Raw genomic sequence first — 13,207 nt, forward strand, 5'->3', positions numbered from 1 at the left:
GGGACGACAGAGGATGAGATGGTTGGATGGCATCACCGACTCAATGGACATGAGTCTGAGTAAACTCTGGGAGTTGGTGATGGACAGGGAAGCCTGGCATGCTGCATTCCATGGGGTCACAAGGAGTCAGACATGACTGAGCGACTGAACTGAACTGAACTGAACCAATACATTTGAAGGACTAGGAGAATTAGCTACATGATGTGACCCAATAGATGGTTGAAAATATGAAGATAGAACTCTGTAGGTAAGTTGGACTAGGGCTAAAGATCTGGGACTATCTGCATAGAGATGTTAATTGAAACACTAGGATAATTTGAGGCCACCAGAAAGGAAGAACAGAAAATGAAGATAAACTGAGTTGAGGAGAAATTTTGGGACAAACCTGTGTTTTAAATGAGACAAAAGAAGAGCCAACTGAGGAGACAAAAGTAAATTAGAGTTGGGAGGTAAAGTATTCCAGTCACTCCGAAGGGAAGTGAAGAAAATTTTCAAGAAAGTAGTGCACAGTTGCATCAAATTCATTAGGAAGATAAGTGAGGCTAGAATTCAAGGGAAGTTATTACTGGGTTCACCAACGAGTTCCTTCTGTATTAAGTAAAAATAAAAGATGCCATTTTTAAAATTTTCACCAAGAACTTTATTGAACAGTGTCTTCATCATTTTGTTCTACTAGCTTCTGCCATTTTTCAGGCAACCTCATAATTTATTCCTAAAACTTTTTATCTTTTTGAGCAAAGATCTGTTTCAGGTGTCTTTACAGTCTTCCAGGGAATTGAAATGTTTTCCATTAAGATAATTTTGTAAATACCCAAGTAAATGGAAATCTGAAGCTGCAATGTCTGGTAAATATGGGGGGATGAATCAGAACTTCCCAGCCAAGCTGTGACAGTTTTTGCCTAGTCATCAAAGAAACATGCAGTCTTGCATTATCCTGATGGAAGAGTTTTCTGTTGACTGATTTTTCTGTTTTCCATTGACTAATTCTGTATGCTTTTCATTGAGTGGTACTTTTAGTTGGTCTAACTGAGAGCAGTACTATTGGAATTAATCGTTTAGTGTTCTGAAAGGACCTCATAATAAAGGACTCCCTTCCAATCCCACCATTTACACAATATCACCTTCTTTGGATGAAGACTGGCCTTTGGTGTGGTTGGTGGTGGTTCATTTCATTTGCCCAATGATCTCTTCCATTCCACATTACTCTACAGTATCCAGTTTTTATCGCCTGTCACAATTTGTTTTAAAAACAGAATGCTTTTGTTACATTTAAGTAGAGAATCACATGCAGAAATACGGTCAAGCAGGTTTTTTTTCACTTATGTGAAACCCAAATGTCAAAGTGATTAACATAACCAAGCTGGTACAAATGATTTTCAGTGCTTGATTTGGATATTCTGAGTATGTTGTTTATCTCCTGTGTGGTATAATATTGGTCATTCTCTATTAATGTCTTGATTTGATCGCTGTCAACTTCAACAAATCTACCCAACTGTGGAGCATCATCCATTTAGAAATCTTCAGCCTGAAACTTCACAAACCACTTTTGACACACTGGATCAGTCATAGCACCTTCTCCATACACTGCACAAAACATTTGTTGCTTTTCAGTTGCATTCTTACCTTTCTTGAAATAATAAAGCACAATATGCCAAAAAGGTTGCTTTTTTCTTCCATCTTTAACATTCAAATGGCTACACAAAAATTCACCACTTTTGAGTCTTTAAAAAACGCACAATGATATGAAAACTGTCAGAATACGGTCTAACAAAATTGTTTCAAATGAAGTTAAAGACAATTAAGTGCTACTAGAGCCATGTTATGGAAAAAAACTGATCCAACTTATTGGCCAACCCAATTCATCTGGCAGTTAGAGTGAGCATTTCAGAGTTTGCATATGTGTGGAGGGAGTGTAGGAAGGGAAATCAAATTTGAATGGACAAGGTATGAGATAAAGGTTACTCTCTCAAGAAATTCAGTGGGAAAGGGAGGGAGGACCAACCTAGACAGCATATTTAAAAGCAGAGACATTACTTTGCCAACAAGGGTCCATCTAATCAAAGCTATAGTTTTTCCAGTAGTCATGTATGGATGTGAGAATTGGATTATAAAGAAAGCTGAGCGCCAAAGAACTGATGCTTTTGAACCATGGTGTTGAAGGAGATTCTTGAGAATCCCTTGGATAGCAAGGAGATCCATCCAACCACTCCATCCTAAAGGAAATCAGTCCTGAATATTCATTGGAAGGACTGATGCTGAAACTAAAACTCCAATAATTTGGCCACCTGATTCGAAGAACTGACTCCTCGGAAAAGACCCTGATCCTGGAAAAGATTGAAGGCAGGAGGAGAAGGGGACGACAGAGGATGAGATGGTTGGATGGTATCACCGACTCAGTGGACATGAGTTTGAGCAAGCTGAGGGAGTTGGTGATGGACAGGGAAGCCTGGTGTGCTGCAGTTCATGGGGTCGCAAAGAGTCGGGCACGACTGAGCAACTGAGCTGAACTGGGAGGGAGGAAAGAGAAAAGACAGAGGTATCTGACTAGTATCTTTGTAGATGTCTCACCATTAAGCAGATAACTTGCCCAAATTTTCAAATTACACACCAGTGCTATTTAGGATCTGTCTATAAAGACCGTGATATATTACATTGCCAGCAAATAGTTCCTGCTGACCTCGTGGAGCAGCAGCATGGACTGGGTTCTGTGGAAGATGATGCGGAAGTGTAAATATAAAGACAGCAAGAGACAGCAGGTTGAGAGAAACTACTGTGAAGCAGCAAAGAACCACACAAAGTGCAGAGCCAGAAGTAACAGCTTGGTTCCTTGGCATCAGTGACCCCATGTTCTGTGCCAGCCACTGGGATCTGGTAAAGGGATGACTGTGGAGGGTGCGTATGGCCTCTGCTTCATGGTGAGATGTCTACTAATAGCTTCCAACATGGAATGTTGTGGGGCTGGAACAGCAGGAGAGGTGTCCCCAGCTGGCTGGCTTTTATGAGTCAGAGGGGGAAGAGAAGGCAACCTTCAACCTGTGTGACACCAGCACGAGGATTGCCTTCCTGTGCGTGTGTGCCAAGTTGGTTCAGTCATGTCCGACTCTTTGCGATCCTATGGGCTGTAGCCTTCCAGGCTTCCTCTGCCCATGGGAGTCTCCAGGCAAGAAGACTGGAATGGGTTGCCATGCCCTCCTCCAGGGGATCTTACCCACCCATGGATCGAACCAGTGTCTCTTATGTCTCCTGAATTGGCAGGCAGCTTCTTTACCACTAGCACCACTTGGGAAGCCTCCCCGTGAGCCAGCGTAATTCCCTCCTAACTACAGTGGATGTCGGGGGTTTAAGGGTGAATAAGATCACAAAGGTGATACTGAAAGCTATTCATCAATCATGGAGGCAGCTCCCCCTCCTTAAAGCCTGAAGAAGAAAACAACTTTTTTTTCTGCTTGATTTTTGGTCAGTCCACCACTATTTCTCTGAGTTGAAAGCAGAACTATTCTTCTGTGTCATGATCACACCATGATGAGGAAAAACATTTTCTGCCAAAATAAAAAATAAATACATGTTCCCAATCTCTGATTTTCACATGAAAGTCCCTCTTAAGACCAGGCAATGCTCGACCACTCACCTTTCTGGAATAGGAAGGAGGAAGAGCTCACCGTAGTCATCAGAACCAACCCACTCTTTACCCACAGACTGCAAGGAGGACACAGCAGCCTTCCCAAATGCCCTGTCATCTTGTCATTGTCATGAGACCAAGACTGTGCTTCTGGGAGAATCCATGTGATTCAGAAAAGCTGGTTGAACTTCACCCTTCTTAATACCGCTTGATATCCGGCCTTTTTCTTAAAAGCCATTTCATTTTTAATATCAGGGCTAATTAAGCAAAATAACCTCTAAGATCCCTTCTAAGTTTAAAAGATATTACAGGCTGGCAGTTAGCTGGTGAACTCTATTGGGGGTGGAGGGCACTATTAGCTCATTTACTTCACTAAGGAAAGTCTCAAATAGAAGGACATGAGGCTTCCAAAATTCAGGAGAGCATGGTTGTAAGGAAGTGGCTGTGTAATGTTCTACCACAGGCCCCTGTTTCCTCAGGATAAACGGGAAACAGAGATGGCCACTGAAGACTGAAGGCTGTGGGTCTAGGCAGTAATTGAGTGGACCCGTGGGAGGTCTTCCATCTCTGGTACTCCAGAATGACATCCTTGAGCTTAATGCAATATGTCACACATCTTCTTTGGTTAAAAGTTTACCAATAAACCCGAATTTTCTGGAAAGTTCTGAAGACTTGGAAACTGTGGAATTAGTATGAGATACTCAGTGAAGAGTGGCAAAGAATCCTGTCATCCGACGAGTCTTTAATATCCATGAAATGGATGTGCTAACAGCTGTTGTCAAGAAAATCACAGCCATCCCCATGAAGGTGCCGGGTTAACGAGTTTGGAAGAATCCATGGCATGACATTTCTATTCAATATGGATCAGATAACTAACTTTTGCAATTTCTCCGGGGTCACCTGGGACTTTTAGTGTATAAACTCAAGGGGGAGGATTTAGGAAAAGACCTGCTGCCCAGGAGCAAAAACAACACAGTCTTCTTAGATATCTCAGCTCAATCATCTCAACTCTGGAGAAGGGACCAGCTAGGTGAGCATGTGTTTCTGGTCTTCAAGTTTTACCTAAAAATTTGTATCAAAGACTCAAAAGCAAATGGTGCTGTTGTGCTATGGTGATGAGCATGTTGGAGATAGACACAGAGATTTCTTTTGGCATTGCTGTTTCTGGCAACTCTGGGCTCATGGCTCAGGGATTCAGGTTGTTGTCAACGAGATGAACCAAAACCATACACTTTCTGAAAAGCAGTCTCTGTTCCTGAGTAGCATCTAGATTCCCTTAGCAGAGGCTGAAGCCAGGAAGAATTCTCACTTTCATTTACAGTGGGGCATTTCCTGGTTTCTTCACTTTTTTTCCTTCCTTCTTTTATGTCCTTTGGCCACCTGATGCAAAGAGCCGACTCACTGGAAAAACACTCTGATGCTGGGAAAGACTGGCGGCAGGGGGAGAAGGCGGTGATAGTGGATGAGATGGTTGGATGGCATCATCGACTCAATGGACATGAGTCTGAGCAAACTGGGCGATGGTGAGGGACAGGGAAGCCTGGAGTGCTGCAGTCCATGGGCTGGCAAAGGAGTCAGACAGGACTTAGAGACCGAACAAGAACAAAGCCAGGGTGTAGAGACTCAGAGCTCTTCCTCCCCGTGGGCTAGAGGTTTCTCACCGGCTCTCTCTCCAAGCTTTACAGAGAAAGCAGCCGCCCCTTCGGACGTTACCCCTCCCATTCCAGACTACCTGCTGACCTTTGTGTTGTTTATTTTCTCCTCCAAATTGGTGCGTGAGGCTTATTTTAATTCAGTTTCACCTGGACACAAATATTAACGAGACTAAAGCACTATTGCTGGACTTGAGAGCATGGGTCTTTCCCTCTGTCCAGATCTAGAACATGAGGCCCGGTGGAGACGCAGCAGGGGACGGTTTGCTCTGACTGAGCTTTCCCTAGAGACTCTCCGGGTTGCTCCGGCCACCTGATCAAGTCTGGAGTTACAGGGTTTCCTCCTTGCCACCTATTTTGGCGTGAGCTTGATAAAGCACATGAATTCTTAGAGGTGGCCATGTGTCTCAGGTATTCAGTTACTACCAGGGTAAGAGGGGGGAATAATGCTCCCCTTCTCTCAGGGTTGTTATGAGAATCACGAGCTAAGATATTGGAAAGTGCCTGACACAGTGCTTCTCAAGAGTTTGGCTTTTGTCAGCTTTCCTTTGAGCTGCTGAAAGCACTCTTTCTCCTGAAAAGTGCCCGAGGACACAAGTTAGAGTGACACATTCTCTTAGTATCATGAGGAATACGGTTAATGGGAAATGACTTCAGTTTACTGCATCTTCTAGTAATCCTGTGATGCCATCGCAAAACAAAAAGCACATGACTACTCGTAAGCCCGTGGTACCTGAAAAAGAAATTGAATTTGACTCAGAAAATCAGGCCGTACAGCTAATCGCTCTGATCCAATAATGCTGCCCTGCAGAATGGCATCATCAGCCCTGGGACACGGGGATGGGGGAGGAGGACGAGCAGGGAGAGTGGGCCCTCAGGGAGGCAGCTGCCCAGACACTCAAGCCAATGAAAAATTCATAAGGAGATGTCTTATAGCCAATGTCTGATCTCACTGCTGGGGCACAAGCTGCTCTGAGCCAATCAATAGTGTCCATCCTCCCGAAAGGAACTAGTGATTGTACGTTTATGAGAACTGGGAGGTTTCCCAAGCCAAGACCAGTTTCTGGTTACTTGGTATGTGTCACCCTTAAAAATATAGAACTTATTTTGAAAACAGAACCCTAGACCTTTAAGAAATTATACAGAGAGGAGGCGGAGGGGTACTTTTCAAATCTGCGTGGGGGAAATGCTTGAATTCTCTTATAAGTCGAACTAAGGACTGGTTTTTCAGTTGAAGCTACTTTTTTGGGTTTCCATTCTTCGTATACAGTTTCTTTATACTTAGATCTAGAATTCTGAAAATAATACTTTCCCATACGTGTTAAACTCCAAATACAAATGGAAATGTATGAAAATGAAACCATAAAAAGAAAAATAAGTGGAGTCAACTTTATCCTTACACATGACTAAGTTCCAGGTTGTTTTGATTTTAAAATGATTTTAAGGATCATAGAAACTTCAACTTCAGTTTGAGGGTTTGCTTTTTACACAGGCAATGCTGTAAAGGCAGAAGTGTAAAGGTATAGAGGCAGCAAGAGGAGTCTTAAAGGTTATGTGCTCACAAGTCTGCTGAGGATTTCAGGGGAACCACGCCACAGTCTGGTTAGACGGGAAACGCTCTAAGAAAAGCAGGGCTTCCAGGTGGGGCTAGATTAGAGCCCTCCCTGAGGTCTTCAAAGCAGATCCCATTGAATACCATCTCGCCCACCCTCACTCACAGGTGCATGAAACATCAAGCGCTCACAAAGGAAAAGTCTCGGAAAATCAACCTGTGAAGTAGGAAGGCAGGAGAGGGAGAGGAGCAGAATGGGATAAGGAGTTTCCTCCTCTTCCCGGTGATGGTGTCAGGAAAGAAGCTGCACTCTTGCATCTGTGTAAAGAAAAAATATTTCTTTTAATGGTCGTGAAAGTAGCACCACATCATTGTAAAGCACAGAAAGTAAAAAATAAGAAAATAAAAACCATACATAAGCCTGCCATCCTAAAATGTCTATTTAACAAGAAGGAGTATTTTCTTCCAGGGTGTTATATCTCTCTAGATATAGACATAAAGATATACTATATTGGAATCTTACTGTAAAGCGTTTCATATCCTGAGTTTTCAGTTTATGTTTATTTTGTAATCATTTTCACATGTCAGAATTTTCAGATGTGGTATTTTATTGTTCTGTTGTTTAGCTGCTCAGTCATATCCGACTCTTTGTGACCCCACGGACTGTAGCCCGCCAGTCTCCCCTGTCCATGGGATTCTCCAGGCAAGAACACTGGAGGGGGTTGTCATTTCCTTCTCTAATTGTTCTGTTAGAAATCTGTTAAAAGTATGTGCCATCCCTCGGTTTTTTAATTTGATTTTTGAAAATTGGAATGTAATTGCTTTACAACGTGGTACTCGTTTCTGCTCTGCAGCACTGTGAATTAGCTGTATGTACACATATACTCCCTCCCCGTTGAGCGTCCCTTCCACCCCCGCCCCACTCCACCGCTCAGTCATTCCTCTGTTGACAGATGGGTCATGCACTCTCAAGTCTCAGGAGTTAGTTCCTTCAGGTGTATACAGCCTGCCGGTCGATGTGCACTGAGCCGGATCCCACCTGTGCTGAAGCCGGCCCGTTTCCCCACTTATCCTTAATCCCTCCCAGGAGGCAGAGGGGCAGAGTGGGAAGAGTTTGGGCTTTGGGGACTGCCAACCTGCGCTCCATACGTGGGCTATGACCCAGCATTGCTTACCAGTCGTGTGACCCTGGGAAGCTTGTTAACTAAGCTTCAGTCTCCTCACCTATAAAATGAGAATAACTTTATAGAGTGTTAAGATAATGATGGAATGAAAGAATGTATGTGTCAGTTTCCTCCCCTCTGCCCTTCTTCAGTGATCCAGCTTCTCCCAGAAGCAGCTATAAAGCAGTGTTTGAGAGCCTGAGCAAGTGATCTCGGCTGTCTGTGCCTCCGCTTCTTCATACGTGTTTTGGGAATAATGGTGCCGATCGCTGCAGTTGTAGGTTTTTAGGGAGGATTCAGTCAGGTGACCCACAGAAGGCACTCGCTGCCTGCACAAGTAGGAGCACAGTAAATGTTGGTTCTTCTTCTGTCATAATCTTGCAGGACCTTTCAGAACGTCACTTCATTTTCACCAGAGCGTGAGCTCCCCTATGGCGTCCCCTATGGGGATGGTCAGTTCGCCCTGGTAGCCGCCTCTTGGAGTCACTGTCTGGTTAGCCCCCCAACAACCCAGCAGCAGGCCTGGACCCCACCTCACAGCAGCCACACCCTGCAGCCGGCTCTGGCCCCAGACACCCCTGGCAATCTCTGCCTGACCAGTACCAGAACCGAGGAGCCTGTGGAGGGAGTGGCCTGAGAGAGAGAGAATACCTTGGCCACAGCTCGGCATCCGGGTACCAGTCAGAGGGAAGAAAGTTGCGCTGTGAGAGAACCTCCTCAGAACTGAGTCAATTTTCAGAAAAAAAGGCCCTGAGGGGGAGAAAGCCTCAGGGAAAGGCCAACACAACCTTGTCCCCATCTTGGGCCTTTCTTGGGGAAGCCTCTCCTTTTCACAGGAAGTGCTAACATTCTTGCCCTGGCGCCACCATGCAGGATTACAATGAGAGGAGAGAATCCACCCAGAATCCGGGGCGTGGTAGCCATCTTGGAGGGTGTCTGCGCCGCCCCCCGCCCGCCCACTGTACTCCAGCACACGGTCTGACAGCGTGGTCCCTGGGTCAGCATCACCTGGGAACACAGGAGGAAGGCAAGCTGTCGGTCCCAGCCCAGACCTACTCAGTCAGAATCTGGGGGATGGGCTTCCCAGCCATCAGCGTTTTCATGTGGGTTTGTCCCTCAGAATTCAGCCCAATGAAAAGATCAAGTATGGGCACAAATATTTATGTATTATTACAAAGATGTTCATCTTGGTGTTATTTATATAGGACAAAATAGAAGATTGGAACAACCCAAATAGCCAAGAGTATAGGTTGAACAAATTATGGTATATCCATATAATGGAATATTATACAGCCACAGAAAATGACATTTTAATAAAACACTCAGTGTCAAGGGGGAAATGGTACCAAATGTTAAGTGATAAAAGATGAATACAAAACAGTATGTAAAAATTAAACCCATATGTGTGCATAGAAAAAAAGCTAGAAGTAAACACAAAATGTTAGCACTGGTTATCATCTCTGGGTCATAGTACTGGAGAGTGTTTTTATTTTTTATTTTTCTTTGTACTATTTGGTATTTTCAAATATTCCACAATGAACATGTATTACTTTTACAAAAAGAAAAAAAAAAGTAATGACAGTATGTGAACTTGGTTGGTCATTTTACTTCTCCAAGCCTCCGTTTCTTGTACCTCCAGTGGCACCTGCATAGGCCCCCTTCCTCCAAGCCTAGTGGAGAGAGTGTGATCATTGGCAGCTCCTCCCCAACAAAATATATTCTCCTGTGATCTCCACTTTCACCGTATTGTTTATCACGAATCAGAAGGATCTAAGGGCTGTTTCATTTCTTTCCCATCCTCTGACAGCCTGACTTTGGGCACAGCAATGACTAAGATGTCATAACTGGAACAGGCTCAGAGGTGACCATGCCAGTCCCAGACTGCAAACAGATATGGCAGAAGAGGACAAGAAGCAGGCCACGAGGGGCCCATTAATGTGCAGGGGAAATAGAGAGGGGTTCAGCTGTGTACTGGGGCTGGTCTGAGTTGGCCACAGGCAGCTCTGCCATGGTGCCCTGAGGACAGAGCAGGCTCTGGCAGCCAGTGATCCTTGGAGGTCAGCAGGCCTGGCTGTGGGCTGTGGGCAGATTCAGGAAACCAGAAAATAACACCGCAGCCCAGCGCAACACCTGGCAGATACAGGATACTCAATAAACATCTGTTGAGTGGAGGAATAAGTGAAACTTCATCATGGTCTCTGGAGATCAAGACCCTCCATCAGAGGATGGCTTCAGGGCCTGGGGTCCAGGCACAGAAGAGCTTGCAGGGAACAGGGCTTGGGGAGAGAGCTCAGCTGCATGTATAGAAATGGTGTCAGTGGGCAAGGCAGGAGCCTTGGAGTCCAAGCCAGGTTTGAATCCCACCTCCATCACTAAGTGACGAGGTGATCCAGGGGAGTTTGCCTAACCTTCCTGGCCTCACTTCGTCCCTGGCTTCCTGGGGAGGACTTCCCCACCTTGAAGGGCTGTTTTTGGATGTTTCCATGAGATGCTGGAAAGCCTGTGGACAGTTACAGGTCTGCTCCCGTGGCTGGCGGCAGCCTGAACACAGATTAAAGCGGGAGCTGGGACCCAGGCTAGCGCCGGTCGGGCAGGGCATGCTGCCACTCGCCCAGGAACCGAGGCAGGTCTCCGGCACCGGCATCAGCTCTGGTTGGCAGCGGAAGCCGCAGCCTCTGCACCACCTGGCTCAGAGACTGGTCAGTGCAGTCTGGAGAAGGATCCAGCAATGGGCTGGGGAAGACAGAAGCTAGGGAGACAGAAGCTGGCCCAGAGGGCTAGGAAGCTGGAGTAAGGTGAAGGCATGGCCACCCAACAGGATCCTCAAGGCAGAGGATATAAATTGGGTTTCTCCTTCTCAAGGGCAGGTTTGGGATCTCATTTACTTGAGGTGACCTGTCTCCATGAGGAGTTGGTGCAGCTCTTTGCTGGGCACGCTCAAAGCCTCCTCAGACCTCCTCCCTCGCACACACCATTTTCAGAATGGCTTCCTAATGGCGTCACAATGACCTGAGGCAACTCATCGTCAGAGAAGAGAGGCCCTTACCCCTATACAGGCATGCCTCCTTCTCATACCCTCTGGCTCGTCTTCCTGGAGCTTTCTCATGGCCAAGCCCTGCCCTCATGTCTTTGGGTTTACCTTTACTTGGAAAGCACACCGTACTCATTGTTACATGGATAACCCACCACCCTGTCATTCCCACCAGCGTCTTGGGCAAGATTTGCTGGCAAAGCACTCTCCGCCCTCTTCTGACTGCCTCTGACATGATCACATCTGCGTCGTGTCAGCCCGGGGCTGCCCGAGCTTACCTGGTGTGGGGGTTGTGTCTCACTGTCTATCTGCCCTCTGCAGATCCTAGCACAGGCGCTTGATAGCCACTGGGTGAAAATAAGGAGGGAGTGGGCATAGCAGACACTGTGGATTGGCCGCCCACATGCCTTTCATAATCTTCTCCCCTTGTGTTCTTCTACTGAGGAGTTGGAAATAAAATACATACTCAATTTTCCCAGCCACTCTTATAGCTAGGGGTGGCCAAGTGAAACAGTTCAATGAGGTGTTAGGGCAAGTCTTCAAGGAAGACTTTCCCGGATAAGAGGCACACCTCTCTAAGAAAAAGCCTTTGATCCTTTGGCCCTTCCGTTTTCTTCCTACCTGGAATGAAGACATGATGCCTGGAGGCTCAATAGCCATCTTGCAACCATGACGCAACAAGCCAACAGTCAGATTGGCCAAGTGAAAAAGAATAAAGTACTGTGTCGTTCTTTTTTTTTTTTTTACTGTGTCATTCTTGATGGTATTGTTATGGGAAACACATTGACTGAAATCATCCACCCTGATCAGGCACCGTATTAACCACTTGCGTGAGTTATTTTACAACAGGAGGTCCTGAGAAGGAAGGTGGACCTAACAAACTGTTGCAGGAAGGGGGACCCCTTCCAGGGCCCGAAACTGGGCTCTTGTCTAACACTCGGAAATGAATTGTCCGAGGAGACACATGCTGACAAAGCAAGAGATTTTATTGGGAAAGGGCACCCAGGTGGAGAGCAGTAGGTAAGGGAACCCAGGAGAACTGCTCTACCGCGTGGCTCGCAGTCTTGGGTTTTATGGTGATGGGATTAGTTTCCGGGTGGTCTTTGGCCAATCATTCTAATTCAGAGTCTTTCCTGGTGGCGCACGCATCGCTCAGCCAAGATGGATGCTAGCAAGAGGGATTCTGGGAAGTGGACGGACAGGTAGTGTCTCCTCTCGATCTTTCCCGATCTTTCCCGAACTCTTCCGGCTGGTGGTGGCCTATTAGTTCCGTATTCCTTATCAGGATCTCCTGCCATAAAACAACTCATGCAAATGGTTACTATGGTGCCTGGCCAGGGTGGGCGGTTTCAATCAGTGTGCTTCCCCTAACAAAACCACCACCAACTGGAAGAGTTCAGGAAACATCAAAAGGAGATGCCAGGTGTTCTTCCACCTCCCAGAATCCTCCTTGCTGGCATCCATCTTGGCTGAGCAATGCGTGCACCACCACCAGGAAGGACCCTGAGTCAGAAGGATTGGCCAAAGACAACCCAAAAACTAATCCCGTCACCATAAACCCGGAGACTGCGAGCCACGTGGCGGAGCAGTTCTCCTGGGCTCCCTCACCCTCCTGCTCTCTGCCCGGGGGGCCCCTTCCCAATAAAGTCTCTTGCTTTGTCAGCATATGTGTCTCCTCGGACAACTCATTTCCACGTGTTCGACAAAAGCCCACTCTCGGGCCCTGAAAGAGGTCCCCTTTCCTACAACAACAGCGTCACTGATGACCATGATTCCTAGGCGAACCAACCTCACGGCTTGTTTGGGACCGAGAGGTATCTAGAAATGCAGGACTTTTGATGCTGAAACAGAAATGGTCCTGGACAAATATGGACTTTGGTCACCTATCCTATTCTATCCGAGCCCTGAACTGCTTATTTCCAGAGATTTCTTATTATACAGTGAGAAAAATAAGTCCCATTTACCTCAGACATTGTAGTCAAGGTTTTCTGTTACTTGAGCGTGTTAGTCACTTGGTTGTGTCCGACTCTTTGCGACCCCACGGACTGTAGCCCTCCAGGCTCCTCTGTCCGTCAGATTTTCCAGGCAAGAATACTGGAGTGGGTTGCCATTTCCTTCTCCAGGAGATCTTCCTGACCCAGGGATTAAACCTGGGTCTCACGCATTGTGGGCAGACTCTTTACCGTCGTA

Source organism: Cervus elaphus, chromosome 14 (assembly GCF_910594005.1).
Source record: "Cervus elaphus chromosome 14, mCerEla1.1, whole genome shotgun sequence".
In the NCBI taxonomy this organism is placed as follows: domain Eukaryota; kingdom Metazoa; phylum Chordata; class Mammalia; order Artiodactyla; family Cervidae; genus Cervus; species Cervus elaphus.